Here is a 10,139-nt window from a genome sequence, read left to right on the forward strand (position 1 = left end):
TGTGTCTTTGGAAAGGTACAACTTATTCTGGATGTCATGTCCAAGCATGTGGAGGAAAAGAAGGTTATCAGGAGCAGTCAGCGTGGGTACACCAAAGGAAAGTTGTTTGACCAGCCTCATAGCCTTCTATGATGGTATGACTGGCTGGGTAGGAAAGAGCAGAACTGACGACATTGTCTGCCTTGACTTCAACAAGGCTTTTCACACCATCTCTCACAACGTCCTCTCACAGGCAAGCTCAGAAAGTGTGGCCTGGATGAATGCACAGTGAGATGGATCATGAACTGGCTGGCTGGCAGAACTCAGAGGGTTATGATCAATGGTGCAGAGTCCAGCTGGAGGCCTATAGTTACTGGGGTTCCCCAGGGTTCAGTATTAGGTCCAGTCCTGTTCAACCTGTTCATGAATGACCTGCATGAAGAGACTGAGTGCACTCCCAGGAAGCCTGAGAAAAGCCTGAGAGAGCTGGATATGTTCAGCCTGGAGAGGGCTGAGAGGAGATCTTATCAACACTTACAAATATCTGAAGGGTAGATGTCAAGACAATGGGACCAGACTCCTTTTATTGGTGCCCAACAATAGGTTGAGGGGCAATAGGCACAGGCTGAAACATAGGAAGTTCCAACTGAATATGAGGAGAAACTTCTTTGCTTTGAGGGTGCCAGAGCACTGGAACAGGCTGCCTAGACAGATTGTGGAGTCTCCTTCTCTGGAGACATTCAATACCTGCCTGGACACATTCCTGTGCAATCCTATGTGAATGTGCTTTAGCAGGTGTGTGGGACTAGATGATCTCCAGAGGTCACAGAACCACAGAATTTAGGGGATTTGAAGGGACCTCAAAAGATCATGTAGTTTAATCCCCCTGCTGGAGCAGGAACACCCAGATGAGGTTACACAGGAATGTGTCCAGGCGGGTTTTGAATGTCTCCAGAGTAGGAGACTCCACAACCCCCCTGGGCAGCCTGTTCCAGTGTTCTGTCACCCTCACTGAGAAGAAGTTTCTTCTCAAATTTAAGTGGAATCTCTTGTGTTCCAGTTTGAACCCATTACCCCTTGTCTTATCATTGGTTGTCACCGAGAAGAACCTGGCTCCATCCTCTTGACACTCACCTTTTACATATTTATAAACATTAATAAGGTCACCCCTCAGTCTCCTCTTCAAGCTAAAGAGCTCCAGCTCCCTCAGCCTTTCCTCATAAGGGAGATGCTCCACTCCCTTAATCGTCTTTGTTGCTCTGCACTGGACTCTCTCCAGCAGTTCCCTGTCCTTCCTGAACTGAGGGTCCCAGAGCTGGACACAATATTCCAGATGTGGTCTCACCAGGGCAGAGTAGAGGGGAGGGAGAATCTCTCTCAATCTACTAACCACCCCCCTTCTAATCCACCCCAGTATGCTATTGGCCTTTTTGGCCACAAGGGCACAGTGGTGGCTCATGGTCATCCTGCTGTTCACCAGGACGCTCATGTCCCTTTCCCGTACACTGCCCTTTGATAGGTCATTCCCCAATCTATACTGGAACCAGGGGTTGTTCTTGCCCAGATGCAAGACTCTACACTTTTCCTTGTTACGTTTCATTAAATTTTTTCCTGCCCAACTCTCCAGCCTGTCCAGGTCTTGCTGGATGGCAGCACAGACTTCTGGCATGTCAACCACTCCTCCCAGCTTGGTGTCATCAGCAAACTTGCTGATAGTATACTCTATTCCTTCAGGTTCCTCCAGTCCTAACTATTCTGTGAATGAGCTAGAGGTCTACGAGCAGAATAGTCACTGTCTGAAAGACCTTGGTTAGACATGTTTGTACAAGAGTCCACTTGACCAGAGTGGGAATTTTGTTTAGATTTTTGAGAAAATGTTAGTGTTTGGCCAGTATAAGAGTAGGCTCTTGTCAGAGTTTCCCTTTCATCTGTGTTTTCCAGTTAAATTAGAGTGTGTGTGTCTTTTGTGCAGTATAGCTGGTCCATGCAAGCAGTTATGTTAACCAACTGTCTCCTGCAGCAGTCAGAGGCAGGACTCTAGTGGACACAAGCACAGCAGGATCACACCTGGGCTAACTTGCTGCATCTCAGCTTTGTGTCTGCAAATGTGCCAGTACTTCATGTTGGATTTGCCATTGGTAGTTGTAGTAGATTGTTGTTCTTTTTGACTAATCTTCAGGCATGCACTACTAATTCTGTCCTAACTACTCTTGCATGTAACTGCAGCTTGGTTTTGACCAATAATCATTAAAAATTAAGATGTAAATAGTTGGCTATTTTAGCCAAATACCTTTTTCCATTCTGGTATCTAATGGCTCCAGAGTAGATGATTTTGTTGCCTGGTCTAGAAATGGAAATTTTTTGCAGTGCTGCTTTTTTATTTACGGTCACACACGGAAAGTACTCAAGTCCTGAAATCCCTCCACATGTCTCTGTGGTACTTTTTCCCTACTATTCTGAGGACATACCAAAGAGGAAACTCTATATCCTGCATTTAGATACAAATGCTACCTACTTTCCTAATTTCTTAAGTACATTTTTTTGATACTTATTAGTGGAAAAAAGTACTGTTCATTTTTTCTACCCCACTTACTATATGATGTGAGTTGTGAGAAGAGACATTCGCTGTTGCAAAATAAACTCCACTGAATTCACTGCTCCAGAGGAGCCTGAAGAAGACCAGGCTGAGAGCCAGGGTCATTACAGAGTGTGAGATAGTTTAGCTCTGACCTTGGAGCTTTCGCCCATTTGAAGCAATGGAAAGCTGCCAGATCTCATGTTTGCATGGGCGCACTTGGCAGACAGTGGCCATAGGGTTTGGCCCAAGCTCCTTCGCTAAATGGAGTCCTTACTAGTCCAGTGCAATGTGTCATCAGAAGGCCTCTGAGGACAGGGAATTTGCTTTAACATAAATATCTCTTTGCCCATTTTGTTCGGTGTATCTGGAAGGGAAATTGCTAATGAGCCATGGTAGTAGGTGTGAGCTCCCAAACATTTAAGCAGAACTAATGAGCAAGCAATAACTGTAACCTTTTGTCTTCTGTTTTTCCCGTGTCTTCCAATGTGTATTTAGTAGTAAAAAATGTTCCTGGGCCTTGTCATCTTTTCTTGTTCTTGTTTGTTATGTGGCATCCCTGGGAGGCATTCCTGTCTCTAATGTGAGCCAGCATACTACTTACTTAGTAGATAATCATGGAGCTCACCTTTGGCCACTGAGAGAAACTGGAAGAGTTAATTATGGAAACAATCAACTGTTCAACTTCTAAGACTGAAACAATATCAGCATGTGATACTTAACGAGGAGTGAAGCAATATAAATGGATTTTGTTCTTGGAGTTTTGCCTGTACTTTTCAAACTTTGGGACAATTAAGTTGGAAAAGTCTTATTTGAGATAGATGTTTAAACTACGGTGATCATGCTCATTGAAGAATCTCAGCCTTAAGATTTCTCTCATCCCAGAGGGTAATTCCCACTTTCGACATTAAAGAAATCTAGAAAGCAGAAGTAGAATTTTTAGGTCCCAGGTCTAAATTAACGGGTAGCACAAACATTTAAAACTAAGGGAGAAATATCACATGGCTCTCTAGAGAGAAAGCAAGAATTGTCAAAAACTAGCTTGAGCTAGACTCAAAGCAAAGGGAAATAAAGCAGATAGAAAAAAGATTTTGCAATAAAACAATCACAAAGCAAGGAAACAGTGAGGGGATGGGTGAAGATCCACTATGTAATAAAGATAGGTTACAATTAAATGTAACATAGGTGAAGATCCAAAAACTAAAAAACTGCTTTGCCTTTCTGTTCAGAAAAGATAATTTGGTTGGACTTGATCAAGCCAATAACTTCCTACCCTTGTTAAATACCTCAGGTGAACACAGTGAAGGGACTAGTAGCTTGGAGGTATGAAGGAGAAGCAACTGCCACATTCAAGGTGGATGCGAAACTTAAAAGAGTTTAGCGGACATCCCTGACAGGTTGGTTATATCCTTCCCAGAATTCTGCTACAATTTGTGCACTAAGTCCTAGTGTGAAAACATAGATTTTTTTTTTTTTTTTTAAATAAATCTCTGAAATCTGAATTTACACCATTTGACTAAAGAACAAGAAATCTCAGGGACAGGCAGACATGCTGATCTAACCTCAGTACTATAGACCAATTTGGGAAACAGAGAATGAGCAGGAACAAATGCAAAGTGGGAAAAAATACAGCATAGCATTTTCAGAGTGTTTTAAGTAACTAAGTAAGTGATCTCCTTGGCAAAGAAATGCAAGAAACTGAAATTATTTGATGCCGTGTTTCACAGGGAGTTAGATAATCTGGAGAAGACCGGGATTAGAAAGTAGTACAAGCACTTGGGTAATGGGCAAATGGCAGGAGGTGATACTGTAAAGGGAAAAATCTTGGAGAGAGACTATGGAGACTTTATCAAGGAGTAGTCTTGGGACCAATCTTGCTAAATATTTTTATTAGTGACTTTGGCTCAGAAAGTGGAGAGAGTTAATAGAATAGCTTTCTGTTACTGACACAAAGTTGTGAGACACACCAATAAAAGGAAGATCAAGATATTGTGCAAGTAGAATTGGATGACCTTAAAGATAAAGCAGTAGAAAGGTTATAAAATGGAATGGTATCAAGTACAAGGTTATTCACAAAAAGATTAAACAACCTATTTGGCTATAAACTCGTCACATAACTTTGGGAGAAATGATGTAAAGATGCTAGTGGCTTGGTCCAGATAAGACTTGCTGAATCTGCTTTGTGTAAAAATTCAGTTTTTTACTGCAGAAGATGACTGGGTTAGTCTTCTGTGATATGTTTTTTAAAAATCTGTACTACATTTTGCCGCATGAGATGCCAATGTGATGCAGCTGGGGAAAACCTATTTGTGGAGTCATTCAAGAGGAGCACTAGAGCTCTTGTGTATTTTGGAATAAAGACTGCAGTTCTGGTCACTCATGTTCAAAAAATATCAACTTAGAAATATATTTGGTGGTGGTTTGCTTTAATGAAAGGTAATACAAAGGGAGAAGGTTTGTCTCACATAGTAAAATTATGGTAAAGAGGCAATATGATTGCAGTCTGTAAAACCAACAGGGGTTTCCCCCGTGTATCGGAAGGAATAATTTAAGATAATAGACAGTCTTGGCACAAGAACAGAGGGCCATAGACTGGTGCTTGGGCTAAAAATTAGAAGAAACTTTTTAACTGTAGGAAAAATGAGGCTCTGAAGCAGATTTGCACTTATGGAATTTGGAACAGCACAACTGTGTTCCTGTCAGAAAAAACAGGCAAAAATACAACTAGTTTGAGATGGACCCTAGTCCGGACAGGTTGTATTTACCTGTGTTAGAATGAAACAGGGCTTGGGTGGTTCAGGGGAGTCCTTGTATCCTGGGTTCCATATTTTACCCTAGGGTGAGTGAAGAGTAAATGAAGTTGCCCTGTGTCCCTCAAGATCTCAGTTTTACATACATAAAGTAGGAATCACTCCACATTTGTGCTAAAGAGCATAATTTTACTGTGCTTGGTACTGTACTTGGTGCTGCACTCCAAGAGCTTAACAAGAGAGGAAGCCATTTGATCAGGGACATGTTCAGTGAAGCAGGTGAGAGGTGTATGCCAGCAGGTAAGAATCTACCTGGCAGCAATGAAATGACAGGATTTTCAGCAGTCTTTTAAATGAGAGCAGCATTTGAGACCTCTTGGAAGCACGTTGAATGCACAATAAATTGCAATTCAGTTCTCTCTAGAGAAATGGGCCTGTGCATCATGGAGCATAGCATGTTTCTAGGGAGGGATGGCTAGGTATGCTAGGGAGGTTCACCCAACTGTCTTCATGATGTGAATTTCTATCTTCCTTGTCCCTCTTTCTGTAGTTTCCTGCCTGTCTAGTTTTCAGATCGCATTATGAAATTGCACAGCTCCCCGTTTGTTAATAGGTATATATATAATTTCTATAATACAATTTGTAGGTGTTCAGTTTTATAAAAGGAGGTACCTGAGCGTGAGCCAAGGGCAGCCTAGGTATTTTTTCTGATCTGAGGAAGTCAAGTGATTGTTCCTGGGAAGAAGACCAAATGTTTATGACTTTCATGCAAAGCACTTTTTGAAAAAATCCAATTTATTAATGAGCAAATCTAACATAAAATGAGCCACTTATAGAAATAATGATCATAAATCATGTTTCTTTTGCCATTTTTGAACAGAACCTTGCTTTAGTGTGTTTTTGTCTACCACAAAATGACTTGTAACCCACTGCAGGTACAGCATCCTCTCATACCCTGTCTCTTCCATTATTTTGAGGAATCAAGTAAGCTGGCATTTGATCAGTTTGACCATATCTGTGTGCTGGAAATGTAGCAAGGTCTAGAACATTACAGAAACAACAGTATCAAGCAGTCAGTGTTTGAGTGCCTGCATCTTTACTCTAAACTGTAGAAATGGACAAAGACACTACCTTTGTGTAATAATTCCTTTTTCTGCCTGGCCCTGATCAGAGGCATCATTCCAAGATGCTGAGTGCAATGTTTGGAACAGCTCATTCTTGTTCTTGCAAAAAATCAAGCTTGAATGGCACAGAATAAGGTTGTCTTTCCTGAGGTAATGAAATAACTGTTTGTTAGCTGCTTCTCGTAGGTCACTTCTGTCAGGCTGTAAGAATTCATTCAAACTAGCTTGACATGGACAGTGCAGTGAAATGCTGTAAAGTGCTGTGAGGCAGGAAGAGCCGCTGGGGGAACATATGGGGTGGTGGTACAGCTGGGGGCATTGTGGGCATCCAGGATCTTTGCCACCCTACACATCTCCTTGCTTCTCCTTAATATGCCTCTAGTGCAGACAGTTGTGACCTTTCCAGTCTTTCCTCTTTGCTTTTGGATTTTCAGGTACATCTGTGATATGGACCAAAGGCTTTCATGCTTGTGCTGGAAGTTGGTTTGGTTTAAAGGAAGTCACCCATACAACAACATTCTGCTGCTGTGAGTGGAATAAAAGGTGTTTCACATTATTAAATGTGTGACTGTCCTCATCCTACTGGAGCTCTGATGCATGTGGCTAAAAATGCTCTTACATAGGCTTTAACTGGCCCTGAAATCATGTTTCTTGTGAGACACTATGACAATATGGAAAGAATACAGGTAGTATAGATATGTTATTTTGTATGGTTTGCATTACAATGCATGTAGTGCACAGAACACAAATAGGAAAGAGCCAAGAGGTCTGACTTTATAATGACATTTTCAAGTACTTTGAAAAGATGGCAGCCAATCTCTATACAAAAGAGTCTAGCACCCATATTGTCTGCAAAGATCTCCTGGAACATCTTTTTAACTTGTGGAAACAATTTTTAAAAAAATCAGTATTAAAACCAGAAACGTGGGCTTTTAATTAATTTTGTCCCTTCTGGTCTCCTTGAAAAGTCCAGGACTTTTTTTCCAACATACTTTCATATTGCCCTGTAATGTGTCTTCCAGAAACTTCTATCAACTCCTTAACAAGCCCACCTGAGGCGTTTTTCTATGTACGGAGCAGTTAACATCACATCCCTACTGTGAGTATTTGACATTTCATCCTGTAATGATGCTCTGTAGTGCTGTTGGGAAGTCAATATTCCCAGTCCTGTGATGTCCAGAGGTTTTTCATAAACCTGTAAATCCATTAGTATCCATATATAATTTAGTCTTCATGTTTCTCTTCAACGGTATCCTCCTTTCTTTAAAAACTCAAACATGACCCTGTATAACTCCTTGTTCTTAGAACAGCGAAAACATTTGCTCTTTCATGAATTTATAAAATGGTTTTAATCATAAATCAAATGATGAGTTATTTATTTTCCACGGCAATCCAAGAGAAGAATCAGTTAATCGAACTCATGTGCTGGGCAAAGCAGCATCTGAAGGACAAATAGTATCCTCAGTTTAAACAGCATCACTGAGTGTGCTTTTTGTATGCATGCCTATTGAACCACCAGCCCTCTGGTCAAGGACCTAATTGAATTTCAGAAGTCATGTATTGATCTCTATACTTTGTTTTTCTACCTGAAGCTTCTCTCAAAGGAAATGTTTTATGCAGTACCAGCAGTGACAGTTTTGGTAGAGAATAGCTGCTGCTATTGAATGGTGTATGTGCCAACCTGTCAAACTGAGGTCTTAACAACTCTGACTTTCTCTTTGTCTGTCTTCACAGGGCAGCTTCTCTTCCTCCTCCTCAACAGCACATGAAAAAGAGAACAAACCTGGATGCAAGTAAGCAATCAATGTAATGCAAACAATGCAAGGGGTTAACCAGACCCTAAAGAAATGGGGCTTTACAGATCTTTGTAAACCTTAGGATAAGGAACAACAGGTTAGTTGCATAAAACTATGCCACCTTGAAATGAGAGATGGGGGTGGCCTCTTGGAAAGAGCCTGTTAGTTGTGACTTCTTTCTGTGATTCATATGAAAGGAGTCTGTGGTATCCTTCTGGTTACCAGTGAGGTGTGAATCCAGATAAGAAGAAAGCAGTTCTAGTAGACACAGCATGAGGCAAACGGTAGATGCCCTGTGTCACAGGAAAAATTTCTTCTGGCCAAGCCAGAGGTGCATTATTAGGGGAATGCTAGCATGGTTGCTGAATCTGTGAAATTAATCATTTGGGGACTTTGCCCTTTTTCTTCTCCTTTCTCATTGCCCAGTCCTAATTCTTTTCACAATATCTACATGTACATCATAGTCTCATCCCAAGAACTTGCTGTTCAGCTGTGGAGAGACTCTAATGTTGTCTGTCTTTCAGAGGAGATGTTAAGATTGCGTGTGTGCTCAAATGAGTGCTGCCACACACCAGATCATTGCTGTGGCAGCTTATAATGAGGTAGACCTTAGTCATCCATCTGTCTTCATGCTTATCTTGCTTATCTATTATCCTCTTTTCTAAAAGAAAACACAGGCAACTAAAATCATCCCAAGGTCTCCCTGGCTTCCTGCTTCTAATCTACATTCTCAATAGTGAATCAAAACTGTGAGAGGAAATAGTGTTTGGTCCTATGCTTTTTAGAGGCCTGGGGCATGAGAGCAGGGAATAAAAGAAATGATATACATATATATATATATAAACCAAAAACTCAGAGTACATTCATTTGACAATTCAAGGTCTTACTTCCACAGACACACTGATGCAAAGAAGTATGTGTGTGCATCATGTCCTTTATTCCTCTTTCTTTAATGAGAGACTACAATGCTGTAGCCATTCTTACAAGTTACTTTAATATGTTTTTCCCATTTTCTCTTATTATTTTGATGCAGTGTTTTGTATGCAGTTGTCTTCGTGCTGAAGCATATATTTTTGTAGTTCCTTTCTGGATTAAAGAAGGAAAATACAATGAAATAAGTTTCTAGTTAAGCTAATGCAGGTGTGTTTGGTTGGCACTCAGCATCTCTGCTGCTGTTCACTGGATAGGGTCTTACCTCTGAAGGCAAATGAATGTTAACAAAGCCTGGTGTAAGACTATCCACCACTTGATATTATCTCTCTAAATGAAAAGAAGCTCTGGAAGTCAGCCCATTTGTACTGCTGTATAGTCAATGACAACAGGAAAAGCTAAGGAGGGATGTTCAGTGACTGCGACTTTGGACTAGAAGTCCTCTCTCCAGACTCCAGTTAACAATCTGGTTTACCTGTGGAGGCTGAAATGCTGCTGCCTTAGCCCTTCTCCTGCCAGAGCTTCATGCTAAAACAGCTGATTAGTGGGGCACATTTCTAAGTCCTCTGTTCTGACATAGACAGAAAACTGAACAAGCCAAAGCTTCAACAGCCAAGGGGCATATATACATTTCTCTCAGCCACCCCTGCTCCACCAGCAGCAAAGATTCAGGGAGTGTGAAAGAGACGACTGAAATTAGAAATCACTTTAGCCAAACAGCAACTCTGCCTTTGCCCACAGATGCTGTGAAATGGAAAAGTCCCTTTTATTTATTCCTTTCAAGTTTCTCTCTGGTTTGTTCTCTAGGAGTCAGGTCTCTCAATGAGGGACTGTTGTGTACGGTGTTTTAATAGAGCAGAGCCCTGATCTCCATAAAGGCTCTTCAGTACAACTGTTGAACAAGCTGTTCCATTTAAAACTTCTTGCAGCAGGCTCTTGGGTGAAAAAGTGGCATTTCTGAACTTCTGTGTAAAGTGATTGTTTG

At 41.2% G+C, this 10,139-nt stretch overlaps 1 long non-coding RNA gene across 1 annotated transcript; it reads left to right on the forward strand.

Moving 5' to 3' along the window:
• Window positions 1–6,859: 6,859 nt before the first annotated feature.
• Window positions 6,860–8,222, forward strand: LOC139828008 (uncharacterized). Its single transcript, XR_011739168.1, has 3 exons — window positions 6,860–6,955; window positions 7,451–7,527; window positions 8,163–8,222. It is a non-coding gene; the product is annotated as an uncharacterized lncRNA (long non-coding RNA).
• The last annotated feature ends 1,917 nt before the right edge of the window (window positions 8,223–10,139 follow it).

The sequence above is a fragment of the Patagioenas fasciata genome, chromosome 5 (assembly GCF_037038585.1).
Source record: "Patagioenas fasciata isolate bPatFas1 chromosome 5, bPatFas1.hap1, whole genome shotgun sequence".
NCBI lineage: Eukaryota > Metazoa > Chordata > Aves > Columbiformes > Columbidae > Patagioenas > Patagioenas fasciata.